Here is a 12,469-nt window from a genome sequence, read left to right as displayed (position 1 = left end):
TAAAAATTAAATTTCCTCTTTAACAACAGACAATCCCAAACAGGATGCTCACAGGATCAGAAGCATTAAATAGAGGTCTCTGAACCCACTGGGAAAAGAATAATCTACACATAACGAGTGGAAATTACATCAAATTTTGATGCAACCCACAAATACATGCAAGCTATATAATTACAGTTCAACTACATGATTATAAAAATTATCAGAAACACCTAGTAGTCTATAAAAATGTTAACCTATGGCTTTGTTACAATCAAGCGATAATCACGTTTTTTTTAAATTGCCTAGGTGATGACATCGTGAATTTAGACCAATTGTTTGTAAGAGCACAAAGGACACAATAGCACCAGACTCAAAGCAAGTAAGCGCCCATCCTGTTCTCGAGACTTCCTCCTGTCTACCATCATCCAGCCCAACCAACAATAGGAAGAAGAGAAAACAGGGGAGACTTTTCTAGCATCTAATACTAATAAAATTATAAACGCACTTATTTTTGAGATGCTTTGTAGAGCACATAATCCATTGGAAATGCATGCATGGCCCGGCACAATAGTGGACACCTGTAATTCCGGCACTCAGAAAGCTGAGGCAGGAGGATTTAGAATTTAGTGCGAGCCATATCAAAACCCTGTATAAAATAAAGAATAAAAAGGAAAAGGAAGGGTGTATACACTCACAAAGCTAATTCTTACTTAACTAATAATCACTATCGTTACAAAGGCAAGGCTCCAACCACAGAAAAGAGACATAGAAAGCTCAAGCTCTTTGCTACATGAAACAAAACAAGAGGAAAGAAATAAAAAAAAGCTGGGAAAGTCTTTACAGGATGGTTGCTGCTGCAGTGAGGGACGCCGGAGAGAAAAGGAGACCCTGTGGATGAACTACAGTGCAACCCTTAAAAGAACAGTAAGAGTGGAGGCGCGGTCCACCACAGAAAGGGCATAGAGAAGGAAAAAAATGGAAAAGGAAGAAAGACTGCTGGTTCTGTTGGAAGAACGCTACCAAAGAAAAGGTTAGCAGGAGCTGGACATACATTGGTGCAAAACAATGCCTTTGAATGAATTACAATATGCAGTTTTCCCAGGTCACAGGCCCCAGGGAAGAACCTAGTACTGTTACAACTACTTTCTAAGTATTTCTACAGACGTCCATAGGCTGCTACTGTTCTCAGCCTTGGTCAGAAAAGAGGCTCCTGCCATGGTCTGCAGTTAATGGAACAGACCCTGGAGTGGGATATCCACATCACCTTCCAAAAAAAAGTCTCTAGGAAGGCAGGGAGAATGTAAGTAACCGGAAGGATAGAGTACTGTGAAGTGCTGTCTTTTGGACATGACACGGTGGTTGCAGTCATAGCCCACAGAAGCTGTGGTACACACACAAGATTGTGCCTACGAGCATTCTATTCTGGATGGGCTAAAGCTCCTGAGGCACACATCTCTTGGTGGAGCTACTGGGCGTTAATGGTTGCTGAAAGGACAGAGCTCACTTCTCTTCAGTGATGTAGCCATTGGATAAATTTCCCGAAGTTCAGTACCTAATCTCACACCCATATTCATGAAGGCAATCCAAATTAAACAGTGGGTCTCTTTAAAAGAAAAAGAAACCTGAAAGTAAGAGGGGACTCATTGGGAATAAAACGGGGTCTAGAGAGACTGGAAAGGGGGAATGAGAGTGAATGTATCAAATACACCAAATGCACGTATGAAATCAGCAGATAACCTTTAAAAATCAAAAATCATTTTGATACCCTAAAAACATCGACATACCATTCCTCATGTCATCACTGTAACAAACACAGAAGACATACAGCTGCATTCACTTAGGCAATATGGTAACAGATACCACTCACAAAATGAATGGATTAGTGACAGAAGACATGAGGCCCAAAAATCCATGAGAGGTCCTTACACAGTAGCATCTTGTGTAACTAAAAACTACTAAAAATGCTGTAAGTTCTTTATTGGTTTTACTCTTTTAGATAATGAAAAAGGATGTAGAGAAAATATCCTGTGTCTTGTATGGATACATCACCTGTCACTTTAAAAACCTATGGCCCATAGGTAAGGATAGAATAGAAGACGGGACATCCAATAGGAAACAAGAATTCTGGGATAGAGGAGGCACAGAAAGAGTTGCCAGAGAAATTATGTATGAGGGGGACAGATGTATGGTACCTGAGCAGAGGTGATGAGTCATGTGGCAGAATGGAGATTAGTATAAATGGGTTAGTTTAAATTATTGGCTAGTCAGAAAACGAGCATACTTGTATGGCTTAGGTACTTGTAAATACGTTTTGAGTCAGAGTTGTTACTCCAGGATCTTAGAGGTGGGAGAAAAATAGCCCATTAAAAGGGAATAAAAGAAAATTTAAATATTTCACATGAATCAAACGATAAGGTCTGATATCAACTCTTCTATTGCATGTATATTTTGTGACAGGTAGAAAGAAAAGCTTTTGGGAGTGGGAGAGACTCTTTAATGGATATGTTCACTTGAAAATTAGTCAAAAACTAAATTCTATCCATGCTCTGACTATAATTATTAAAAGCAATTTACATCTATGAAAAAAAGAGCACAAATACAGAAAAAATATTAGGTTTAGGTCACCATCACTTTGCTTTCGAGCAATGAGAACTGAACTTCACCTATGCAGAAGGAGGCATGAAATTCTGAATAAGGAAAGCAGAGGCTGTGCACAGAAGAAGCCAGGCCTTGGGACACACAGAACCAGGAATTTTAGCATGGCCGAACAGTCTGGATTCCCCTCTCTGTCACTCTCCTCTCTCTGTCTTCACATGCAGGAAAGATGGCCACGGTGGGGTCTTGCCTTTCATTTCATCCAAGTTATACCACCTGTAACTATAGGCTTTCTTGGTCACAGCTTAAGAGAGCTTGGGGTCAAATTCAGACTTGTGTGCTGTGGTCTGGCTGCACACCCTGTGCATGAGGGACGGCAGGACACAGTGACTGAATGTCCTTCAAAGGCTATACACAATGAGGGGTTGTTTTCCAAAAGCAACGACTGGACACTGCTGTCTGTCACAATGGGGAATAAATACCAGGCATACAGAAAGCACAGTTGCTCGCTCTGTCATCCAGCAGAATGTGCCATTTATAACAGAAACAAAAGTGGGAAATTATCTTCCAAACAGAGGCTCCACCTCACCTTTCGTGTTGAATATGCTGGATAATTACAGCTAAAATTGCTCATTCAGATGTTCCGAGCAAACCCCTCATATTTATAGTAACTTTTGCCAATAGGTAGTTGTATTTGGCATTTGGGGAAGTGGGAATTGAATGGGAAGAGGCTCAAAACAAAAATCATTATGCCTAATGTAATGGAATCGAAGTTTTTTCAATAAATTTAAGTGACATGAATTCTTTAAAAATCTGAAAGCAAATTCTGAGAAAAAAAAATCAACTAGGATTTTAAAATCCAAGAGTTATTCTCTTTCAGCCAGTTTAAACTTAGAACAAGTTTACTCACATAAAAAAAAATTACATGAAGACACAGAGCCCTTGATGGGAGGTGGGGGTGGAGGAGACAGGAATCTACTACATTGTAAAATAATCTTTACCTATAATAAATGCCTCTACTTCCACAGTCAAAAACATGCAGAAAGAAAACACGTAAAAAGAATTAAATAACAGCTGATGAAAGGCCTTTTCATAGTCCAGGGGTCTGGAGTCTGGAAAAGATTCCATCTACCATCAACCTCAATGCCATAAAAACAGAAATTGACCTTTGAACATTAAAAACTGTGAAATTTAAAGGCAAAGGTTTCAGTTTGAACGTGGAATATAGACTTATCATAGTTTACCCAAAGCGATGAGTTTTGTTGTATTTCCAGGCACGAATGTGATCTGTTGCACTCTGATCACCTGTTACAAACTTCCTGCTAGCCTCTATGCCTCCTCCTCTACAGCACCTCTAACAGCCCTCTTTTCCGGTCAAACTCTCCCCCACTCCGAATTTCCACATAATTGTGGAAAGAATCCATGATATGTGGAAACGATCTCCAGCTCCGCCCATTTTCCTGCAAGCCACCTGATTGGTTCTCTATGGCTGAGTGAAACTATAATGTGTGTGGGGGTGAGGTGGGGGGTTGCATGAATTACTCCTTATCTGTTCATCCAGTGATGGGTACCTGGGCTGAATTGATAGCTCAGCTATCATGTCGTAACAAACAGGACTGTGTAGCTAGCTAGCATCTCCCGAGTAAGCACCTCATTTGAGTCAGTTTATAAAGTAAGAAGTAATACAGCAGGTTCACATGATACTCTTGTTTTAGTAACCTCCTCCAAACATCCCCATTTGTTGGGCTTTGTTTTGCTGACAGCACCCAACCCAACTAGGGTTAGAGAGACTCTCAGTGTACACTTGATTTGCACTTCTCTGATGGCTAATGATGCTGAAAATACTTTTTTTTTTTTGCATGTATTTATCTGCCAGAAGAAATACCAAAGTGGTCTCATGACGGGGAGAAACATCTTAAGCCACTTCAGAGGCAGGTTTGTCTGTTTGTTTATTTGTTTGTTTGCAAGAGTTTCAGGTTAAGAATAAAGGACAAAGAATTCACTGGAACAGGGAATGTGCTGGTATCTGGGCTGGAAGCTGCTCTCACTTAACAAGATACATAGTCTCCTTCCTCTATGATTCAAACAAAGTAACAGCAACAGTTTCAAAAGTTCAAATGTTCACTATGCAACTCTTAAACATGTAATGTCAAATATCTCAATCAATAACACGTAGTTTTATTCTTTTCTCCCATGCTCAAGTCTCTACCCAGTTAAACATTACAAAGCGGATGTAAGAAAACCTAAAAAATGTATCTTCATCTCATTATATCATCAAACTGAACGTTAAGGGTGAGAGTACCCCGAGTGCAATGCTCACCCTGAGAGCCGAGGACCTAGTTCAGTACATGGAAGGAGAGAACCAAAGAGAAAAAGCTGTTCTCTGACCTCTCCAAATATCCTCACAGCTCCCCAACATACCAGACCCCCTACATACCATAGCAAACACACCTTACATACCACAGTACACACTACGCAACATGCGTGCAGGCACATGCATTAACCCACGACACACACAACAACTAATTAAATATAAAAAACAGAGTCTCAATAAAGGAGATCAGGAACAGTTAACAAATCTTGTTTCCTATCCAAACAACTTACATGATAGCAAGTTTTTCCTAAATGTTTTAATAAGGTCAGAAAAGGGCCCAATTATTTCCCAAAACAATCTCATAGACAGTCATATAGTTCACTTCTATCTGCACCTTCAGGGACAATCCTATTCTCTCTGGTCCTGTATTATGTTTCTATAATTATGTATTTCTCTTGGTTTCCTGAAGATTAAGTTCTAAAAATATTGTCAGATTTTAGAAACCATTTACAACCTATATTAAGTATATTTGTAAATAGTCAAAAAAAGCTTGAAAATAATTGGTAAGAACAGTCTTAAATATTAATAGGGTTACTTTAATTCATATACTGTTTTCGTGGTTTCTGGTTCCTTCCTCCCAACCTTATATAGAACTTATTTCTCCAAATGTTGCCAGTCGGGGATACACAACAGCAGTAGCCTTTAGCTGGAATGAAGCCACTGCTTGGGCAAAAACAGGAAGGTGAGTTTGCTATTATTTGAAAAGTTAATCCATGACAAGAAAAAACTTAGCGGTGTTTGCTGACCCTGCTCATTCAGAACCATGAAATTGCATGAGCCAGAGCAAATTGCCACGCTTGACGGGAGGAAGGCATTCTGCAGACAGATCACTTCTACAGGGTACACCTCAGAGTGAATGACTACAGAGAGTACAGGAGAAGCTAAGGAGAAGGGAAAGCCAGACCCTAGCCACACACCAGCCTGGCCCAGCTACCAGGCAGCTCCATTTCCAGGGGAAGCCAAACAGAAAGGAAGTCAGCACCTTCCCTTTCTGCTCTCACTGTCAAGCCTCATTCCTGATCTGCCATTCCCCAAACTGGGGAACCAGATTTTAATCTCTGCATTGTTTCGTGCCATAAAATATACAGGAGTCCATTGGGGCTCATTGGGGGGTATCTTTTTTTTTTATAATTTTCTTAAAGTTCTAGAGCCTGGAAGTCCAAGAGCAAGGTGTCCCCAGGTTTCTCCTGAGGCATCACTTTGCTTGTCAGACAAAGAACTCTTTCCCTCATCTGCTTTCTTAACCCTCTCAACACATAACAACTCCTGGGTTCTCTTCTAATAAAGCAGTAGCTACAACACATCAGAGTCAACCCTTAAATCCCCAACTAAGCAACAGTGATATCTCTAGAAACAGATATGCTGAGGATTGAGTCCTCAATGGATGAACCTATGGAGAGAAACTGGTCCATAAAAGTGTATAACACACACACATACATCATCATCATCATCATCATCATCTTGACGACCATGATGAAGAAATGCGTTTTTATATACACAAGGTGCCTGCTACATGGAAAGTGCTGTTTAAAAGCTAACCACTTGGCTGAACATCATTAAATTTGATGTGTCTAATAAGTATTCACAAATAACTTTATCCAATGACTGGAAACAGGCAGAGTCTCTTTAAGGTTTCTTGTACTGGGATGATAATATCTCAGGGAAAAAAAAGGAAGGATGCATCTTACAGATAGCATTTACCTCAACTCAGTGCCTGGGTGGCTAATATACAAATATTAATGGCTCCCAACCAGGATCATACTAATAGATAGGTTTGATTTTTCTTACATTCCCAGTAGGACAGAAAAGCTTTTTGTGCCTCAGGATTATGTGCAGATAAAGAATGCAGAAAGAATGCTTATGAGGAAGCAGACACAAAGCAGCCTGGCTCCCTGGCGTCCACACTTGGCAGCTGGAACACAGTCGAGGCCACACCAATAATTCCTCAATTATTTTACCAACAATCAGTTCCAAAGCCGGAGTTCGTAGAGAGAACATAAGATTACCGGAGACAGTCTCTTGTATTCATAACACCAAAATAAACATGGGCCTTCTGTTAATCTGTAACCTTTCCTCCTGTTATTTTTTTTTCAGTTGTCCTTCATAATCCTGGCCAAGATTCCATATCACAAACTTGACAGTTGGGGAGTACAATGGTGGATACCAACAAAGACAAGGGAAGGAAAAAAGTCATCTCAAGTGCAGCAAACTAGAGCCAAGCCCACTCGGTACCATCGTCCTGAATGTCGAGGTAATTTGTGGCAATACACCATTGCCTAGAACTAAGCCTCTACTGTTTAATAGTCTAATCCTACTAATCATCTACTTAAAACTCTTCAACGCCACCAGATTAACTCTAAATGAAAGTCACCAATCCTTAGAAAAAAACCTGTGAGCATCATAATCTACCCTCACCAAAGTGCCACGCCCACAGGTCCCACCTCCAAAGACGTGAACAAATTCTATTGATTCAAAGCCTGCTTTGTCTGCCTAGAAAATCTGCGCTGGTTGCAGGACTAGTCTCCACATACCTTTAGCTCTCCGTGTGGGAGTTACTTTGTAAGCAAATTCTATCAGTCTCCTTCTACATGAACCATTTGCCTCTCAGGTGTGTTAGCATAATACCCTAAACCTAACACCATGGTTAAATCTATATTATAAATACTTAAACATCTTGTGGGGTGGGGGACAAGATAGGATTTTTCTGTGTAGTCCTGGTCCTGGCTCTCCTGGAACTTGGTCTAAAGGCTAGAATAGCCTCCACCTCAAGAGATTTGCTTCCAGAGGGCTTCGATTAAAAGCATGCATTACCATGCCCAGTCTTAAGCATCTTACTAAAAAACTGTCAACAGTATCATAAGTAATCAGCATTATGGTAGGAAGGTGGAAAAGTCCCCCTAGAAGGTCCATATGTTAGAGACTTGACCTTCATCTGCTGGTGCTACTGAGAGACAACTGGACCCTAAGAGTCTGTCTTTCAATTATCTTTACCCCACCATCCTGTTCTTCCACCATGCTCTGCCTTGACATAAAGGCCTCATACCAGTGGGGCCAGCTGACCAGGGAGCAGCTCTGACACCTCAAGCCTTTAAGTTGATTGTTTTAGGAAGGTGATTAACTGAGCCAGCAAACTAAAAACCCAAATCCCAACATCTGTGGTGGCTGAGTTCGTGTTTCTTTGCCACACAGAGTTGGTTTTGTGACTCATCCTTACCACTTCCTGCTAATATCCCCTCGACGAGGAAATGACACGGCCCGGAAACAACAGTTACCCTCACACACAAGCTCTGGAGCTAATTTCCCCCCTTAACTCTATTCAGTATAAGCCACTCTCAAACTGTGCCACTTGGTCTGAAAATACACTGATCTTTCAATTCTTCCTTTGGCTTACACCTTTGGAAACTCATAAGAATGCCCACCTATTTCTTCAGGGGGCCCTTCTCACCCTTGGACATGTTCCTTCCATTCTCTGTGGTGTACCTGAAATAGTTTTCTGGAAGAGTGGGAGAGACTAGTGGGTTACTTCTGTGACACCCACCCCATTAGATGTGTCTCTAGTTCAGAAAATGGTATAGTGTGGATCCCCAAGTTATAAACTCTGATCCCATAGGGCAGAATAGGATGGAGGTGGGACAGTCGGATGGGAGGAGGTGGGATGGGGAGATGGGGAGGTGGGATGGGACAGACAGGTATGGGTAGGAATAGGATAGGACGCTGTGGAAAGAAGCGGACTGGGTAGCATTGTATGAGATGAAACAGAATGTGTGTTTTTACTGTTGCCTAACAATGTTCTGAATCTAGGTACCAGGCAACACATACCAAAGGAAAATCAAACATCTGCCTTCTTTACTTTTCCCCAGTGCAAATTCTACTTTAAAAAAAAAAAAATCTACTACAGAGTGAAACTTGAAGCTAAATTCTTTCAAATGAATCTTAAGGTCTCCAGCCAGGCTTAAATACACACCCACCGCACTTGGCTGGAACCAATTCACAGAATTACAAGAAAAGTTTTAAAGGTCACCAAATCAATTTCTTGTTGTTATTTTTGTTTGTTTATTTGTTTGGTGGTGGTGGTGGTGGTGGTTTCTCGAAACAGAGTTTCTCTGTGTAGTTCTGGCTGTCCTGGAATGCATGCTGTAGACCAGGATGGCCTTGAACTCGGAGCTCTGCCTGCCTCCCAAGCAAATGTTTTATTTTAACAGGGGTATAAACTGGCATCCAGCACTTTTCTTCTGTGTCTTACTTTAAAATCCAAAGGTGTAATCCTACCATCAATGCTCCAAGTGATATTTCCCCCAAACTCCACAAGCCAGTTCTTCTCAAAACACTTCCTTCCTCAGAGAGGTACAACACTTCTTAACACTGCATTTCTCAAAGCCAAGACTTAGCTCCTAGAAGTCTGACAGCCCCGAGCAGCACCCACAGAGTACTAGTCACCATTTGTGAGTGTTAATGTTGAATGAATCAAAAGTAGCTACTAGACACTGACAGGTGCTTCAGTCTCTATATGACCACGGAAGCACATGCTAACCATTTTTTAAGAATATGATTAAATTATATTGGGTTTTATATTTTAAAAGCTTTTTAAAGCAGATTTCTGAGTTCGAGGTCAGCCTGGTCTACAGAGTAAGTTCCAGGACAGTCAGGGCTATACAGAGAAACCCTGTCTTGAAAAAAAACTAACTAAATAAATAAATGAATGAATAAATAAATAAATAAATGCTGGAGTCATGTAAATTCAGACAAAGAGATCCCTTGAAAATGCATCCCTTAGAAGTAAACTACTACACTTCAGATAAGACTTGGGAAATCTTCCGATCCATCAGAATTAGTGTGTAAATAAGAAACAACTTTGGAAGTCCTGCCTGGCATACACAGGACCCAGCAGGAGCACAGAAGTTAAAAAATATTTTTGTTTCCCAGGGCCAAAAGGTTAGATCCAAACACAATGGTTCAAGAGAAACTACAAAATGAGGAAAAAAAATGTTTACAGGATTTATCTTTTGGGGAAAAAAAAATATTACAAGCCTTCAATCGAAATGGCACCATACCGTCGTGCAATCCAAAAGCGCCTTAAAACCTGCCTATGGTTTTCTTTCTTTCCTATTTTTCTTCTTGGTAAACATTTCCAAAAAAGCCTGAGACTTGATTGCAGTGTATGAAAGAAAATTAAAGTATGTCTTGCCCCAGTTTAGAACCCACATCCAAATATGTGGAAGGCAGTAACCAGGGAAGTCCTACTCTTTCAACTCTTCCAAAACAGCCAAATTGTAAGCATCTTTGCCATTCACAAAAAGAAGACAGATGATAGACGATATAGATTTATAGATAATAGATAGATAGATAGATAGATAGATAGATGACAGATAGAATCTTTGAATGTTCCCATTTCCAAAGAGAGAACAAGAACACGTTAAGAAAATATTTTTTTCTTCTTTCCTCTTTGATTCGTTGTTACACATCAGTTCACTGTGTGTTTGAGTGTTGTGTCAATGCGAACATATCTATTGGTAGATCATTCAGAGACAAAGTTAACAGAGCAGAACTTCAAAGCAGCACAGTTTATCACTCAAAGAAGATACAATCCAAGGAGAGAGAGTCCATATAAGTATTAGGGTAGGAATAGAGCAGTTTGGACCGGCAGTAGGTAAGTGTAATGACAGTGTTTTTATGCTCTTACATTTATAAATATACTACAAAATAAATGGAAGTCATCTTGACAGACAAGAATATTCAGCCATGTTGCCTAAAATAGATGATGTAAGAAAGTAGGAAAATATAACCTGCAAATTTGTTTTGAAATCCTCTTACAGTCACCCCAACCCCTAAGAGAACTCCAAAATTCTATTAGGTCCTCGGGACACCTTTCTTTCTTCCTCCTTAGCACACACAAATGGATGGCATGCCCTCTCATCCCACTTGCCTGCTTGGCTGCCACTCTCCCTCACCTAGAGGGATACTCAGTTTTCTGTCAGATTACTGTATCCTCCTCATATACAACCACCCCCAACTTCAAGATGTTCATCATCAAGGAATTCCCCCACTATCCACCTATAGCCTTCACATACAATCAATTGTATACAGATACACTCCCACATGTGAATACACATATACATACATGCACACATACTACACACATGTGCACACCTATGCTTATCCTTAGTACACTCTTCCACATGCCAAGGAAACAAGGGGAGCTAGGAAAGTTGTCTTTTAGGGGTCAATATTTTGTCCTGTAGTCGCTGAGAATCACATAGTTTATGCTGATAGAGCCTTCTATTGTCAAGGTCTGAGCACTTTGTTCTCCTACTTAGGCTCCCCATTTTCCTCAGAAGCTAATGCTCACCATTACTTAGAGTACTGCATGAGGCTTGGCTTCTGTCTTCACACTAGGCTGCACTTTTGCTCAGAGCTTCATGCCAACCTTTCTTTACACCAAGAATTCTCAGCCAATCTTTGGTTCTCGTTAACTACCAGATATTGATTCCTAAAATGATATTCTCCTAGCTTCCTATATCTCCTTAGGAGAGGGGAGTACACATGTATGTTGTATGAATGTGTGTTCACATGTATTATGGCACAAGTGTATGTAAAGGCTTTAGATGGACAATGGGTGTCTTTCTCAACCATGTTCCACTTCAGCCACTAAGGAAGGTCCTCTCATCAAACTTAAGCTTGCCAATCCAGTTAGTCTAGATAACCAGTTTGACTCAGGGATCCCAATTTCGAATCTCTCAAACAGCTGTATTTACAAGACGGTCACCATGTCTGCTCTGTGCTGGCATCTCTGCGGATGCTGGGGTCTGAAGTCCAGCCCTCTGCTCTGTGGCACATACCATCCACTGAGCCATCTCCCCAGTGTCTCCCTATTTCCTTATAGAATTTAACTAATTATAGTCACCTGCCTAGCATCTTCACTACTTTGAATGAACCTGACAAAATGGCCATGATGCGGACCTGAAGAAATAGCTTAGTGGTTTCCCAGCTCCCATGCGAAGCTCATGACAACATGTAACTCCATCTCCAGAGGATTTGAAGCCTTCTTCTGTGGCCTCCATGGACATCCAGATAGATAGATAGATAGATAGATAGATAGATAGATAGATAGACAAGTTCTCACAGACAAATACACATAAATAAAAATAAATATTAAAAATATGTATATCTATAATTAAATGAAAAAGCCCATTCTCTCCAGAGCATTTCACGGTGAAGGGTTCAGTACATGTTTATAGATGACTAGGTATTGTCCTCCACACTCTCAGAAGACACTTGCCTAAGGAAGAAGTCTTCTCTCAGCTTCCAACAGAGCAACTGTTGGAAAAATTTCATTTCTAAACATTGAGATGGAAAAGTTGGTTATACAGTAAAGAGAATAGCAGCGAACCCTACACAGAGAACATTTATTGCAGAATTTTGTGTCATGCAAATCACCTAAAGCTTATCACATACTTTGTATCCCTATGGTTTGCATCAAAATGTTGTGTGAGCTGAGCTGGGCTTGGTGGCCTGCCTTTA

At 40.6% G+C, this 12,469-nt stretch overlaps 1 protein-coding gene across 5 annotated transcripts in view; it reads right to left on the bottom strand.

Moving 5' to 3' along the window:
• Positions 1 to 12,469, bottom strand: part of Ptprk (protein tyrosine phosphatase receptor type K) — a 499,167-nt gene that overhangs the window by 461,177 nt on the left and 25,521 nt on the right. The gene's annotated exons all lie outside the window — the stretch shown is intronic.

This window comes from Grammomys surdaster, unplaced genomic scaffold (assembly GCF_004785775.1).
Source record: "Grammomys surdaster isolate TR1022 unplaced genomic scaffold, NIH_TR_1.0 168, whole genome shotgun sequence".
In the NCBI taxonomy this organism is placed as follows: domain Eukaryota; kingdom Metazoa; phylum Chordata; class Mammalia; order Rodentia; family Muridae; genus Grammomys; species Grammomys surdaster.
Note: the sequence above shows the minus strand (reverse complement) of the source record. Positions and strands in the feature narration are given on the sequence as shown.